General features: G+C 44.8%; 1 protein-coding gene and 1 long non-coding RNA gene across 3 annotated transcripts in view; one reads left to right on the forward strand and one right to left on the reverse strand.

Annotated features, from left to right (window-relative positions):
* The window catches only part of LOC138450555 (uncharacterized), a 212,474-nt gene that overhangs the window by 157,138 nt on the left and 40,098 nt on the right, over nucleotides 1-15,238 (forward strand). The window contains exon 3 of one of the 2 annotated variants that reach the window (XR_011260186.1): nucleotides 7,730-7,875. The exons of the other annotated variant lie outside the window; for it this stretch is intronic. This is a non-coding gene — a long non-coding RNA (uncharacterized lncRNA). The remainder of the gene's footprint in view (nucleotides 1-7,729; nucleotides 7,876-15,238) is intronic. 2 annotated transcript variants of the gene reach the window in all.
* Nucleotides 1-15,238, reverse strand: part of LOC138450539 (interferon-induced transmembrane protein 1-like) — a 284,430-nt gene that overhangs the window by 58,675 nt on the left and 210,517 nt on the right. The window lies entirely within an intron of this gene.

Here is a 15,238-nt window from a genome sequence, read left to right on the forward strand (position 1 = left end):
TCCACCAATCAAAAAAATCACCTTGACTAAACTTAGCAAGTCCACGTCAGCACCCACACCAGAAACCCCCCTCTCACCACTCAAATGCGGCCTTATCAACGTTCGATCTCTCCCAGCACACGCCACAGAAATCCATGACCTGCTCTCCGACCTAGACCTAAATATCTTCATCCTCACGGAAACATGGCTACACGAAGCATCTGGCCCATCCATCTGCCTCGCATTACCACCAGGGTACACCATGTTTCACAAAGACAGAACCACCACAAAGGAGGCGGGGTGGCGCTCATAGCCAAAGACTCCCTGACTATCAGACAGATCAGCTCATCGTTTGACGAGCACACAGATGTGCTATCGGTCAAACTTGCCCTCTCCCCCAACGACACTATAACCATACATGAGATCTACCGCCCTCCAGGCCCATTACTAGACTTCCAAACCAACATTCTTCACCAGATAGGAGACAACCTCAAAAACAACACTAAAGCCATCCTCCTAGGTGACTTCAACCTGGGTCTCAAAGATCCAAAGGACAAGCAAAGCAGAGCTCTAGGTAAAGCACTCCTTGACCTAGGTTTCATCCAAAAAGTCACAGACCCAACCCATGTCAAAGGACGCATTCTGGACTGGTTAGTGGACCAAAACTGCACAGTCGACATCAGTTCAATCACCCCCTGCCCCTGGACAGACCACTTCCTCATACACTTCTATATCCCTGCCAATCCTACACCCAAGCCTAGTTAACCTGCCCCACCAGCCATGACCAGATCAAGCAGACTCCTGACGAAAGAAAGGATACTCCCCCTCCTAGAGGCAGCACCTGCCCTGAGGCCCCCTTCTCCACATACCCTGCCTCCTTGGTAGACATATACAATGCCACCATCAAAATGGCTGTGGATGCCATTGCACCGCTTACCAAGAAAAAGGCTAAATCAAGGAAACACTCCAACTCGTGGTTTACGCAAGCACTATCAGACCTAAGATCCCTCAAGCGTACTGCACTCACTAGTTGGAAAACCTGCCCTTAGCCCTCCACTCTAGAGGCATACAAAACGCTAGCATCCCGCTACAAAAAAGAAATCACCCTAGCCAAATCCACATCATATAACTCTAGAATAGCCAATGCTAACTCTGAGTCTAAGGAACTGTTTGCTATATATAAGGAACTAGCATGCCCCCCAACCAACACACAGGAAACAGTGAACGACAAAACACGGTGTAACAATATACAAACAGCAATGCTAGGTAAAAGAAACACCCTTAAAAACAAAATCAAAGCCCACCTCAAATGCTCTACCCAAAGATCACAAGCCACAGGCCCCAACACCCCACCCAGTAAACAAAGATTCCAAATCCTTCTCCTTCAGGCAAGTCACAGAAACAGAAGTCAAAACCATCATGAAGCACATCAAACCCTCCTCTTGCAAGGGAGATATATGCCCAGCTGCACTCATCAAAGAATGTATAGACCCACTAGCCCCACTGTTCACAGCCTGCATCTCTCTCCAAAGGCTTCGACCCCCCTTCCCTCAAAGAAGCATGGGTCTGCCCACTTCTAAAAAAAACATCTCTAGATCCCGACTTGCCAAACAACTACAGACCCATCACCACTGTCCCATCATTCCTGCTTAAGTTACTGGACAAGGTTGCATACCTCCAGATACAACAATTCCTGGAAGATTATAATATCCTGGGTAAAAGGCAATCCGGTTTCAGCCACGCCACGGCACCAAGACTGCACTCCTCGATTTAAAAATTCAAATCGAGCAAATCATGGATAAAGGCAAGCTGTCATGATTCATGCCCCTGGTCATTATGGCCAAACCAGCCTTTCGGCTGGGGCCAGGTTACAGGCTTCCATTGTGGCCTCAAAGGTCACAAAACACCATCAGGGACTCTCTTGGAGCCAGTCCTGGCGCCTTTGGCACCAGGCTCATACTGTTATGTGAAGCACAACATTTGGATTGGGACTTCAGTTTACATGTGTCAAGGATGGCACTCTGTCAAGAGTGGCACAGGGCCCCCAGGTATGGTTTGGGTGGCTGTGCTGATGTAAGGTGACAGATAAGTACACACACAGCAGGAAACTCAACAAGAAAGAAAAGTAGGCAACTGTAGTTGTGAACAGAAAGAGGCAGGAAATACAAAGATACAAACAAACTGGATTCCCTCTTGGGGTGTATGCAGAAGTGGAAAAGAGTGTTCCACGGACCTTTGGAAACTCCAGCCTTCTGCACAGATTACTATTACAGGGGCCCACTCTGTATGCTCATTGCTGGGAACAACAGCTGTGGGTGTCTGTAACACTGAAAACGCGACAAGGGAAGGGGCAGAGGTTGCCTGCCGGGAACCAACAGTCAAGCTCTGTACAAAGGATCAACATAATACACAAGAGAGACAAGAACAGAAATAACCAGGGAAAAGGAAGTCTAAGAGAAACCTAGCAGAAGGGAATGAAGGAAAAAACAGTACAATAGAAATGGGTAAACTAAAGGGGAGGACATAGGACTCAAGGAAGAGAAGGACAGGGATCAAGTACAAGGGGTTGCAAACAAGGAAGAGAGCAAGGGAGCAGCAGCCAGGAAATAGGGGGGCTGCAAACAAGGAAGCAGGTCTGCAGTAATGGATGGCACAAGGTGCAGAAAAACTGTAGTGGATTGCAGAGGACTGTAGTAGGCTGCAAGGCAGAGAGTCCAGAGGAGCAGGACTGAGAGCTGTAGCAGGCGGCAGACAGAGAGCCCAGAGGAGTAGGGCAGCAAGGAGCGAGCCCAAAAGAACAGGGCGGCAAGGCAGGGAGCCCAGAGGACCCGGGCTGTAGGCAGTTGAGAATTGCAGGCTGCAAGGCAGGGAGCCCAGAGGAGCAGGGCAGCAAGGCAGGGAGCCCAGAGGACCAGGGCTGTAGGCAGCGGAGTGTAACAGGCTGCAAGGCAGGGAGCCCAGAGGACCAGGGCTGTAGGCAGCGGAGGGTTGCAGGCTGCAAGGCAGGGAGCCCCGAGGAGCAGGGCTGTGAGGCAGGGAGCCCAGAGGACCAGGGCTGTAGGCAGCGGAGTGTAACAGGCTGCAAGGCAGGGAGCCCAGAGGACCAGGGCTGTAGGCAGCGGAGGGTTGCAGGCTGCAAGGCAGGGAGCCCCAAGGAGCAGGGCTGTGAGGAAGGGAGCCCAGAGGACCAGGGCTGTAGGCAGCGGAGTGTAACAGGCTGCAAGGCAGGGAGCCCAGAGGACCAGGGCTGTAGGCAGCAGAGTGTAGCAGGCTGCAAGGCAGGCAGCCCCGAAAGAGCACTGGATCAAAGCAGAAAAATGCAGCAACAAGAACAGCATACAAATTCGAGTCACAAGGCAAAAAGGGTCTGGGAGGACTCTTGATGCAAGAGACTGAGCTCCTGCAGGCAGCTGCTTAAATACAGCCCTGCCCTGTACTGAGGCAGGCTAATTGGCAGCACCTGGAGCAGCCCACCTGAAGGTAATCTGTCTCCTCCCTCTCTGGTCCTGAGATGGTGGAAGCAGCACTGATCGCTAGGGCTTCTGGGGATTGTGGTTCCAATACTGACGAATGGGAATGGCCAGGAATTGATAGCTGTAGCAAAGTGCATTATGGTACATGTAGTTAGCTGAATTAAATAGGAAAGTACCAATGTCGTACAAATGGAAATTAAGGACCAAAATGTGAATAGGAGTTGTTTGAAGAGTATTATGAAGATAAACGAGTACCATATCGTCCATGATGGTTGCCAATGTGTGCGCCAGTGGCACAGGCGTGACAACATGGAGGCACTCACATAGGTCAGTCTCAAAGAACTGAGCTATGCGGTCTAGTATTTTGGGTGTGGCCGGGCCTGGGACTACTTTACCTGGAACTACTTTACTTGGGCTATATAAGCCACACCCAAACAGCACATGCTTAGTGTTATTCTGCAGTTAGCAGCGTAACGCTCACCGTATCCAGTTCTGATGTAAAGTGTTACTTGCATCCTGCCACGTGCTGAATCCTGTATCTGGAAGAAGAAGAACACCATTATTGAGCGCTTACCTGTAAGTAGCAGCCTGGCTTTGGTCTTGAATCTTCCATCTTCAAACTACCACCAGCTGCTCACCTGAATACACGCGATCCGGGGATTCTTCATCACAATGCCGCATCCATCTTCAGGACGCTGAAGCAACCTGAAAAAAACAAAGAGAGACATTATTAGTGAGCACTCGCTCACGACCGCGCAAGGACAACGAAAACCACTTACCAGGTGCAGTCTTTCCTTGATCTCGGAACATTACAGCGGCCCGGAACATAATAACGACCTGCAAAGGAAGCGGCGCAGGCACAGCTTAGCAAAAGAAAAGGCAAGAAAGCGCTGCGCACCGCGCATTCACTCACCTTGCTGGGATTCTCATCCTATACAGCACGGCAACGCCAAAACTCTCCAACTCATCTGAGGGAAAGAAACTATAGATATTAAAAACAAGATAAAAGACTGTAAAACAGTAGTACCTACCTCATCAAGCAAATCGGAGTCACAGCAGGCCTGGACCCGAACACTGGCAACGCACCAGTGAAGCAACTAGGTCGCAGAACGCCCACACCTCCAATGCGCCCCTGCACAGAGATGCAGGACGGAGAGCACAACATATCTAATATTAAGGTGAGGAGAGGGACTAGACTTAAGGGAGGAATTTGAGGCTGAGGGAGGTGGGAATCAATCCAAGAGAGACATTTAAGCCTTATATCCAATTCTCCTGTATTGCAGGCGCTATCCTCGTCCAACACACTATCAAGGGAGAGGGTTCGAGAGTGCTAATTTTCCATGCAGGGCTGAGTGGCGTCCACGTGGATATCAGGTGAGCGTAACAGAACGCGAAGCCTCATATAACTATCCACCTGGACGTCATGGAAACATCAGAAACCGACCAATTAGCCCAGTTATTGGGGCAGCTACGTGCCGAAGTACATTCAGCCAGGCAAGAAACCAACGCCCTTAGGAGAGAAATGATAGTTACTAAAGATCGTACTGAGGAATTGAGTAGACAATTACTCCAATCACAGGCAGGACAGGCCCCCTTACCTGGAAGCGTTCCGCCAGTGACAACACCAGCCAGTCCGGTACAAATAACTCTTCCTGGGACAATTCCTTTAGCTCCACCACAACGGTTTGCAGGGGATCCAAAGTAGTACGCAACATTCATGAACCAATGTAGTCTTCATTTCCTTTGTAGACCTGGGGCTTTTCCTAACGACCAGTCACGAGTTGCCTTTGTTTTATCATATCTGAGTGGCAGTGCTGCAGATTGGTCTGTACCATTAGTAAGTCAGGATGATCCACTGCTACATGACTTTAGAGGTTTTCAGCAAGAAATGGAGAAACTGTTTGCTCGACATACCCAAGGACAAGCATTGGATAATTAACTTTTGTCCCTCCGTCAAGGAAACCAAGACTTGTTATTTAATAGGGCGACCTTTAATAGGTTAGTTGTTGAAACGGGATGGCCTGAAGATAAAAGGACCACATTATTCCACCGGGGTCTACGGGGAGAATTAAAGGACGTCCTAGCACAAGTGGTTAATCCACCAAGAGACTGTGCACAGTTCATCAATCTTGTTGTTCAGTTAGATCATAGGCTACAGGACCGAAAAGTCGATCGGGTGAGATTGGCCACTCGTGCCATGTATGTCCGGTCAAAGGACAATATCTCACGTTCAGCGGAGAATACTGTAGAACCCATGCAAATTAGAGGGGTACGGGCTCCCTTAACTAAGGCTGAAACAGACAAAAGGAGGCAACAGCTATTATGTCTATACTGCGGAAAGCCAGGCCATTTCCTCAAAGAATGCCCAATAAAGCATCCGAGGAGAACTGTTGGAGCTACAGAAAAGGAAGACGACAACAAGGAGATGGAAAACTACCAAGCCCGGCAAGCGTAAAGGTCTGTTTGTCGAGCGAAGAAAATGAGCCACGGACCTCACACTTTGCATTACATGTGATTTCGATCCATCACCAGCAACCATCGCAGATGCATGCCATAGAAGCATACATAGACAGCGGGGCAGTTGGAAACTATATAGACCAAGATCTGGCAGCAGAGATAGGGCTTCCCCTATGCAAAAAGCTGAATACTGAAAAGGTCACCACTGTTGATGGTACTGAAATAGCTTCTGGTCCAGTAAAGCAATGTACAGCAGTATTAACCCTTCTGTGCCAGGATGGGCACCGAGAATCTATTGCTTTCAACCTCATCAAGGCTCCCCAGTTCCGGTTGATTTTAGGGATGCCATGGTTAGTAGCTCACAATCCTCAAATAAACGGGTGTGTAAAGAAGTTGGCCTTTTCCGACGACTGTGCTCTCACTTGCTACCACAGAGAAAAGCAGAAAAAGGATTCACAGACATCTGTTCAGGGAACAGCAACAGTAGTACTGGGGGTTACAGCTACTCTACCAAGCGAATACCAAGATTTTCAAGACGTTTTTCAGAAAGAACAAGCCAATACCCTGCCGCCACATAGGCCTTATGATTGTCAGATCGATCTCATACCCGGTGCACAAGTCCCTTGTGGTCGAATCTATGCACTCACAGAACCAGAAAACCTCTGTAATGGGGGAGCTGAGATGAAGATAGGGTATCAACAACTGAATGCTGTAGGGGGCAGCACCCCCACTTAAAGCTAAACAGGGAAATTCGTATGGACTGATTTGGTGTTGTAATTATGTGAAAATGGTATTCATAGTCTTAGTATAAACTAGTAGTCAAAAGGGCGTCATGTTTATAAGGTTGAAAATGTCTTTATCATGATGTGCCAAGGTGGCAAAGCACAGAATGGATAATAAGGTTTTCTGTACACAGACAGAAAAGAGCTCTGACAAATGCCTTTTACTGGAAATGCATGTAACTAAAAATGTGGCTAAAATGAGTGAAATGAAGTAAATGTTCAGAGCGTGTATTGTGAGGTAATTATGAAGTTGAAACATTCAAGGCTACCATGTTGTCAGAAAGTAGACGAATGTGTTGAATCCAGACAACTAATTGGGCCTTGTCTGGAAATGTATCTAAAGGTTCCAGCTGCATTAACCATACTTGGGCAGGGCACCAGGAAAAGGTAAGAATGTGCGCCAGATTGTATTCATTTTTGAAGGTTTAGTTCAATTAAAAAATAATTGCCCGGTGAGCGAACGCTTAACGATGAGGTTGCCTAGACTTGTGTAGGGAGAGTGGGGGCAGGATGCTCCCTCTGAGAGCTATAAGAGGGAGTTCCGTTTTGAACCTGGGGTCGTGGAGTCCATGTACTTGACCACAATGCTGTTTGTGCTCTGTGTCGGCATTGCATGAAATAAAACTTGATGAACTTTACAGTCTCTTTGCTGAATCATTGAGTTGTCCTTATTGATTGGTGTTGGAGTATGTGAATCCAGCACCCCATCCACCTCAAGGTGCATCTATCTTGTCTTAAGGTACTCGAGGGCGAGCTCTGATTCCATGGGCCTGTCAGAGGTCACTCGGACCTCCAGTACACTTGGTAGCGAGGAGGATGGTTTTGACCATCAGCTATTGAATTCTGATTATTGATATGACACATATTGGCCGTCGACACAAAGTAACTCTAGGTCTTTGGCAATATCACAAGTCCTTCGCCATTCCGGCTGAGTAGACTGTGAAGCTCCCCGTAGACAATGGAAGTGTAATTGAGACTGCAGTCGGGGCCTGAAGGGACCCGTTTTATAAACATGTCCCTTCTCATTTCTACGGGCAGCTGACCAGACGAAAACCTGAAGAAGGCGGTGATCACGAGGGTCGGAAGATGAATGGTGGGAAAGATGAGTGAAGAAACAGAAAAATTCCTATGATTTAAGCATCTTAAAAGAGCCAGGACAGGACGAACACGACTAAGAGACTAAGGTGAGCCATACTGTTCTGCCCAAGATAAAATTGGAGTAAAGGGGATAGAAAATAAGATAGGGATGGGGCAGACTGCAACTGTCCTAGCCGATAGAGACAGGGACACGGGGAGGAAGAACAATATGGCAGAAAGGGGAACATATATTTATATATATATATGGTACATTTTCAGTGAAAGAGAACAATGGCAGTCCAGATTTCGGAACAAACCAAAACATTAACAGCATTTAAAAATCAATAACAAGAGTAAAATATTCATGAGGGGCAGACATGCATGCAGCTGGCCAGAGTCGTGTCTGACTTTTTCACATGTCATGTTATGTTGTGTGTCTAATTGTTGCATGTTATGGCCAATCATGTGGTTCATTTTATGGCATAACTGTCTGTGTGCACTGTAAAAACATTGGAACTAATATAAAAATGATATTTTCAAGCTAATCAAAAAATTGGCATCCAGCCAAGGTTTTGAAATTGCCAAAAAATGACATTAAGATAGATGATCAGATGCTATGATTTAAGGCACACAAATTTGTGGTGATTTCATCTCAAAAGAGTTAAACAGTTCTGAGATAAGTGTAAAAAGCTGTTGCACTGTAACCCAACACAAAAAAAAAAAAAATTCAAACCAGCAGCTATGGAGTTAAATTTGTGATTTCCTTGTAGTAGACAAGATAACTGATGAATCGTGCTAAGAACGATAGTTTTTCACATTTAAATGACAAAGTTATAAGTGATTTAAAGGGGCTGTTCTTTGTGTGTGGGCACTGAAATGCGCAGAGTTGAAAGAACTGAATATCGCATTGGGTGTAAAATGATTAATGAGAACGGTGCCTGTTTAAAGAAAGGATTTGATGAGGGGAGATAAGAAGGGCAGTATTGTGGAATTTCAGTCTGTGTGTGAGTTTGAAACTAAGTGCATCTTTAGAAAATGAATTTTAAAAGTATAGGCACGGTTGTTTTGTAGATTATAAAAAAATAAATTATGTTTTTGGGAACACAAGACAAGGAGAGAAGAGTGATGTTGTGCTTAGACTACAGTTTGTTAGAGAGAGATGCACTGTGCAGAAGTGTCCTTTTGAACGAGTTTTTTTTAAAGCAAAAAACAGAGCCTCAAACTAATGGTAAGTGGGATGACAAGAGAAAGGAAACATGCTTTCATTATGGCCCACGAGAATAAATACGGTGATTTATGAAGAATGGGATGTGCGTTGACAGTTCTGTAAGATAAGCTCTGTCAAGCTTAACGATTGCACCAGGTTGAAAGAAAAACAAATGATCGCGCCTTGCAAGGTTGTATTTGTCGCACCCAAACGAGTACTGAAAAAGACAGGCTTTATTTCATTGGGAAACAAGGTGCGAAAAACAGATCGCAGAATGCAAAGAATCATTCTGAGCATTGTTGCAAATTATGGAATAAGATGCCCGGACTTGGAATTTGGAAAACTTCACAAGTGTAGTTGCAGCTTATCCATGTAATAACCCAGCGGTAAGGGGATATTTATTAATAAGGGCAGCAGCTAGATATTTCAGTGGGATGGCTGGTAAACGCAGGGCTCAGATCTGGTTGGGTCATTACATTTTCATTATGACTCGTGGTCGTCAATACACACATTATTTCTATGTGGTAAGGAGACACGCTAACAACCGATGTCATTGTTAGGCTGTTTCAGTGATCTGGAAAACGCTCAAGTGAGTGTGGTTCATGTGTTGCAGTAATGCGCATTACATGCAAATGAATTTGTTGATCAGCGGGCAAGTAAGTGGGGGTACATACTAGCTCAGCAATATGCAAACACGGAATACACAGACACCTGGGAATAAAAGGCGTCAATCTAGAAATAAGGACTATTTTGCAAACAGGAAAATGAATGTGTTTTCACGGTAGGACAGCCCCAGAGATTGTCCGGATGTGCCTAAAAAAGTTAACTGGCACGTGAGTTTAGAAAAATATGTCAGCTGTGGTGTGATTTTAATAGGCACCTTTCAGTGGTAGTCATTTAAGCGTGTAGGCGCACATTAGCCCAGTGGCATTTTTGGCGCAAGTGCAGAGGATGCAATGGTGCTAGTGCAGGGATACATTGAACAAGAGAAGAATGAACACATGGATGGCATTTCTAGAGCCAGCCTAGCTATTTAACATGAGGTAATTAGGAAGGGGCTCGATTGTATATTAATGCTTCCAGCCTGTTGATGAAAGCAATGCAGAATTCTTTCATTTTTTAGTACTGGTGGGCGGGCGTTCCAGATTTAGGAGCCGGAGGACTAAAGCTAGGCCCCCAGTTGTGGAGTTTCAAAAATAGGTGAATATATATATTGGTCTGACCTTGAGGGTCTGGTGGACTAACAAGAGTGATTCATTCTGATAAAGATTAAGGGGATCGCGGACAAAAAGACATCTTTTGCGTGCTGCCAATGAGTTTAACAAAAAATGCATTTGTTTATTGATAGCCTGTGTGCTCTCTCCTGTCTTATGAGAGCCATCTGTATGGGAATATTCAGTATTGCCTAGAGGCCTTATTCTCTGTGATACATACTTATCCTGCCTTGCAGCCTTCAAGATAAGCATGTTTGTGCCCTTTAAGTCCCCTACCCTCTCTGTTCCTGCTCTATCGGAATGAAAAACAAATAGCATTTGAAGGCCAACATTGGCAATCTACGAAGAGGTTGCTTCTCTTCTAGTATAGAAACAAGATACTTTTTATCAAATAGCATCCAGGAAGGTATGCAGCCTGTAGTATTAATGAAGGACTGTATGTAAAGGTAAAAAAAGGTACATGTAACCCAGAATAGGCAGAGAACTCACATTAGCTGCCTCAGAGAATGCAAAAGTGCTCAAGCATGGATGGAGAAGACCGTTAAGAAGGAGAAAGCTGCATATAGCATAGCATGGATAGTGAATGCAGATTGGAAGCTGCCAGGAAGGTGTCTCTAGCCAGACAGACTGAGATTAGGAGTGGAACATGGATTTCAAATAGTGTTGCCATTAGAGATCAAGGGAACAAGTGCCCATGGTGTGCAGTATATCAATGCACACTGTTATAGTAGAAGCAACCCTATAGCCAGTAAAACTATGAGCAATGCTTTTATGAAGAACATACCCTGAGAAGAAAATCACCCTGAAGGGCTGACGGTTTTGAAAGGTTTAGGGACTGGCAATTCTGAGATGTTAGGCAATAAAAGATTAAATGAGATGCCCAGGATCACACAGTGTTTAAGGGGTGAAGCTTGGATTTGTGCCAATATTGCAATTCCTGCATTTGAACACTTTCTCTTCCAGCTTTTAACATGTACTAAAACAATCTAATTTTATAAAACTGACTTGCAAAGTACGCAAATCGCATTTCCAAACCTGACAATTTTAAAACCAAAATATTACAGATGAGTGTTACACAAAGTGGGAATGATTCTAGCTTCATTCTCTCCATTATGAAGGGAAGTACCAGCATACCATTCGATGTGAAGTAACAGATTTAATCTATGTACGTCTTTCGTACTTTTAAGCTTTAAATAGTTCCAAAACAATGGCTTTTGCCACTCAAATGGCCTACACAAGAAGAAATACCAAGCAATGAGCTAAACGAGGCCACCAGCATGCAAGTGGGCAAACCTCACAGAAGACAGCACAGTAATGCAAGGGATCCTATATGAGTTGACCAGGATCACTGTATCGTCTGCTGGCAAAGCCAGGATACAAGCATATACACTTTGGCTGCACAGTCTTGAATTTGCATACTTATTTACCCCTTGGACTAGTAGGTTATGCACATCTTTTGAAGGGATTGCTTAGGTTTCAAGAATGCCCCATCTGAACAAACTAATTTCAACCCCTATCTGGTGCAGGAGCAGTGCTGTTAAATTGCACCTCTTGTGCTGCAAAACCAAGTAAATATGCAGGAATGTTTATAAACTTCAGACAGAGGGACGGTTCAGCCAGCCTTACTGGAATGTGCCCTTCTAATCTTTCATATGAACACATACCTCTGCAATGAGTGCTTAACACACTGAGCTAACTTCTGAACCATCGTGGATGGATATGGATTTCAACTTTGGTTATTGCACGACATCAGCAATATTCCCACGGGAAGGAAATAATGCTACAGAGATTGTGCTACCCAAACTATCTATTCCATAGTGAAAACAAAAGGCATTACATGATTAATTGATCAAGGCAGAATGTACTTGCCAAAACAGACAGGCAATGGGTTTAGAGCCTCAGCAGCATGCAATAAAATCTCCTGGCGTGCGCTATTTAAGCCTGGTGAAAAATTGAATCTTACTTTAGATCAGGCAGCCTTGTGGGGGCCCTGGGCAGGTGCCCCGCTTACCCTCCCATAAAAACATCTATTGTGCCTACTGTAGTCTGGCAAGGAATGAGCAATTCTTAGTAGAAAGGAAAGGGTTGAATGCGTGAAAAAAATAAAACCTTTACTTATTTGTGTATTAGAATTCATTAATCACACAGAAGCCCTTAGACATTGTGGTGCTATTACAAAGAAGGGGCTTGCAGATTACAATAAAATGGCGTACACAAGGGGTTGCATGGCAAGGCTTCGCCTGTAGTTATAGGACAGATAAATATATATTGTGATTACAATAAATGAGCTGCATGCTTAGCTCACACCGGATAGGGTAGAGATTGAGTAAAACACAGCATAGAGGTTAATTTAGCAACAGGGGGATGAGTGTAGACACTGCTAGGGGAACTGATAGGGGTAGGTTATCAAAGTCGGGTTGAGGGGTTTTGCGAAAAAATGAGGAGGTATGGTTCTGCTCTAAGTCCACTAGAGAAAGCATTCCATGATCTGGGGACAAGGCGGGGGAGTTTAGCCCTTTGGCAGTAGCTCTTTTGGTTAATGGGACTTGTAGTTGAGTGACATGGTGACTTTGTTTGGGTCAGGCTGAACTGACCCTAGTAACAGCATCAGTTAGATATACTGGTGCTGTGTGAGACATACATTTGTGATTTTAAAATTAACCCTTCCTCCACGGGGAGCCAGTGAGTAGCTCGTATAGCGTGAGTAATGTGTATTCTTTTTTTTTTTATTTAGCAAGAAGACTTTAAATGCAAATAGTTCATTAATTAAAACAGAATAGGAAAAAAGACAAAAACTAAGAATTACACATCTATATAGGGAGGAAACAGTGCCAAAGTCAGAGATACTTTTCCTCCCCATCTTAAAATGGTCCACCTCTCGTGCAGAGGATTTGTCTCGAAGTTCTCGAAGTGTTTTCCCAACCATTTTTCTCTGGAGGCCGAGAGTGGAACACAACTCATTACCAAATGCTGTAGAGTTTCTACCTCCAAACCACAGCATCGGCACAGAGTTAACCCATCTTCCCTTTTTTTGGACCTTCTCCCCAGCACCTCCCTAGTTGGGAGAAGGTTCAAGCGAAATCTCAAAAAGATCTGCCTTTCAGAGTAGGACGGGAATTTTTCGAGGTATGGGAGTAAAGAATACTGAGAGTTGCACACAGCATCACTCCGCACTTTTTAGAGCCTGTGAAGGTTTTGTAAGATGCCTGCAAGGATGACAGTGTAGTAATACAATTTAACACTGATAATGACACGGGAAATGAATGAGCAGGTTTTGTAAGTATTGCGGGGAAAGAAAAGGGCCGGTGGCATTAGTAAATGTGGTAGTGAAGAGGAAGCAAGGGCACTCAAATGATAAGTGCAACAAAACAGACCGTAGCATGTAATCTGGCATGTCATGAACAAGGGTGAGTGGAGACAACGCTCACAAGGGTTGTTTCACAGCTACAGAAATAGTGTTGGAATTAAAGGACGTATTGACGAACGTCATGAGATGAGGAGCAAGTGATTTTACATGGGGTTTTTAAATAACATGCGGGCAGGAGCAGGCATTGCCCTGTAGCTGAATGGTCCATTGCCATTCATGTTTTCTATTATTTTGACTTAGAATGCCCCCTGAAACTGAAGTGGGTTACTGGGACATCTGTGACCTGCTTTTGGGGAATTTCGAGGATAGCACAAATGTAGTGAAGGGGGTTTTACGGGTGCTCCTAAAAGCCTTTTTCCAGGAGCTCCACCGTGAGTGGTAGGACAGTTTGAATGGTGTCATACCAGGGGTGGTATTTTATAATTTTTGAGGCCTTAACGGCCAGAGTGGAGAACATTTTTTAATAAATAGGGAAAACCCTTTGTGATTTGAGACGATCAGTTGTGATTCAGGTATCATAGGATTTAGATGGACGAAGAAAGGTTTGAATGACAAAGCATGAAAGCATGGTGATAGTGTTTAGGTTACCAAGGATAGCATGTTTTATGTAGGACATGCCTCACTTAGACACAAGCACAATTTGAGGCATGAAAGCGGCAGAAGGCCAAGGAGATTTTTTGGGTGAAAGTTAAAAGATTTTATTATTGTGGAGGCAGAGACAGATGACCTCTAGGAAATTAAAGGCAGCCATTACGCAGGGAAATATGGCAAATGATTAAGAAACCAGCAGAATAAAATGAGAATCGTGAAGGACAGTAGTGTTTCAAATGAAAGGATAGTGGGTTAGACACCCGAGAAGTGAAAGGATACCGGGTCAGACACCCGAGAAGTGAAAGGATACTGGGTCAGACGCCCGAGAAGTGAAAGGTTACCAGGGTAGACACCCGAGAAAGAGAGAGGATACCGGAGAGGACACCCAAGATAAAGAGAGACGATACCGGGGAGGACACCCGAGATAAAGAGAGAGGATATCGGGGAGGACACCCGAGATAAAGAGAGAGGCTACCGGGGAGGACACCCGAGGTAAAGGATACACCTTGTTTCCTGCGCTTTAATATAGCGGTCAGAAGAAACGTGAACTCATAGTCCCACATAATAGGGAAAAACTAGGCTACTATGACGATTAAAGACGTCATAAAAGGAGTTTGTTTAAACTCCATGTCGGGGTATTGATTAGAAGGCAGAGATATATGTGTCCAGTCCGTCAAATTTCTGTTGTACCTGTTGTGTTGTATGTCACATGTAAGAAATTTTGTCTTGTACTGGTTGAAATCAAATAGGGTTTTTTCGTGATTCTATAGTTGAGAGGGAATCGCACATGAATTGATGTTTTTGAAGTAAATTGGTGATACAAAAGTTCTGGCAGGAAAAGATTGGATTGGAGCTTGCGGTATTTGGTGCTCGCTCATAGTGATGGGAGTGTTGAAATTGCATAAAGATATCGTTAAAAACAGATTTAAGCATGGAAGACATTACTCCAACAGCACACTTATGCAAGCAACTGCCAAAACACGCACCCAAGCTTAAGAAACATAGCACTGAGTGGGTTAAAGGTACTGCCCACAAGATGTTTATGCCGTGGCCACAAGATGGGTCTTTATCTAAAGCCGTCTTACAACACG

Source organism: Ambystoma mexicanum, chromosome 1p (assembly GCF_040938575.1).
Source record: "Ambystoma mexicanum isolate Mex_15411 chromosome 1p, UKY_AmexF1_1, whole genome shotgun sequence".
Classification (NCBI taxonomy): Eukaryota; Metazoa; Chordata; class Amphibia; order Caudata; family Ambystomatidae; genus Ambystoma; species Ambystoma mexicanum.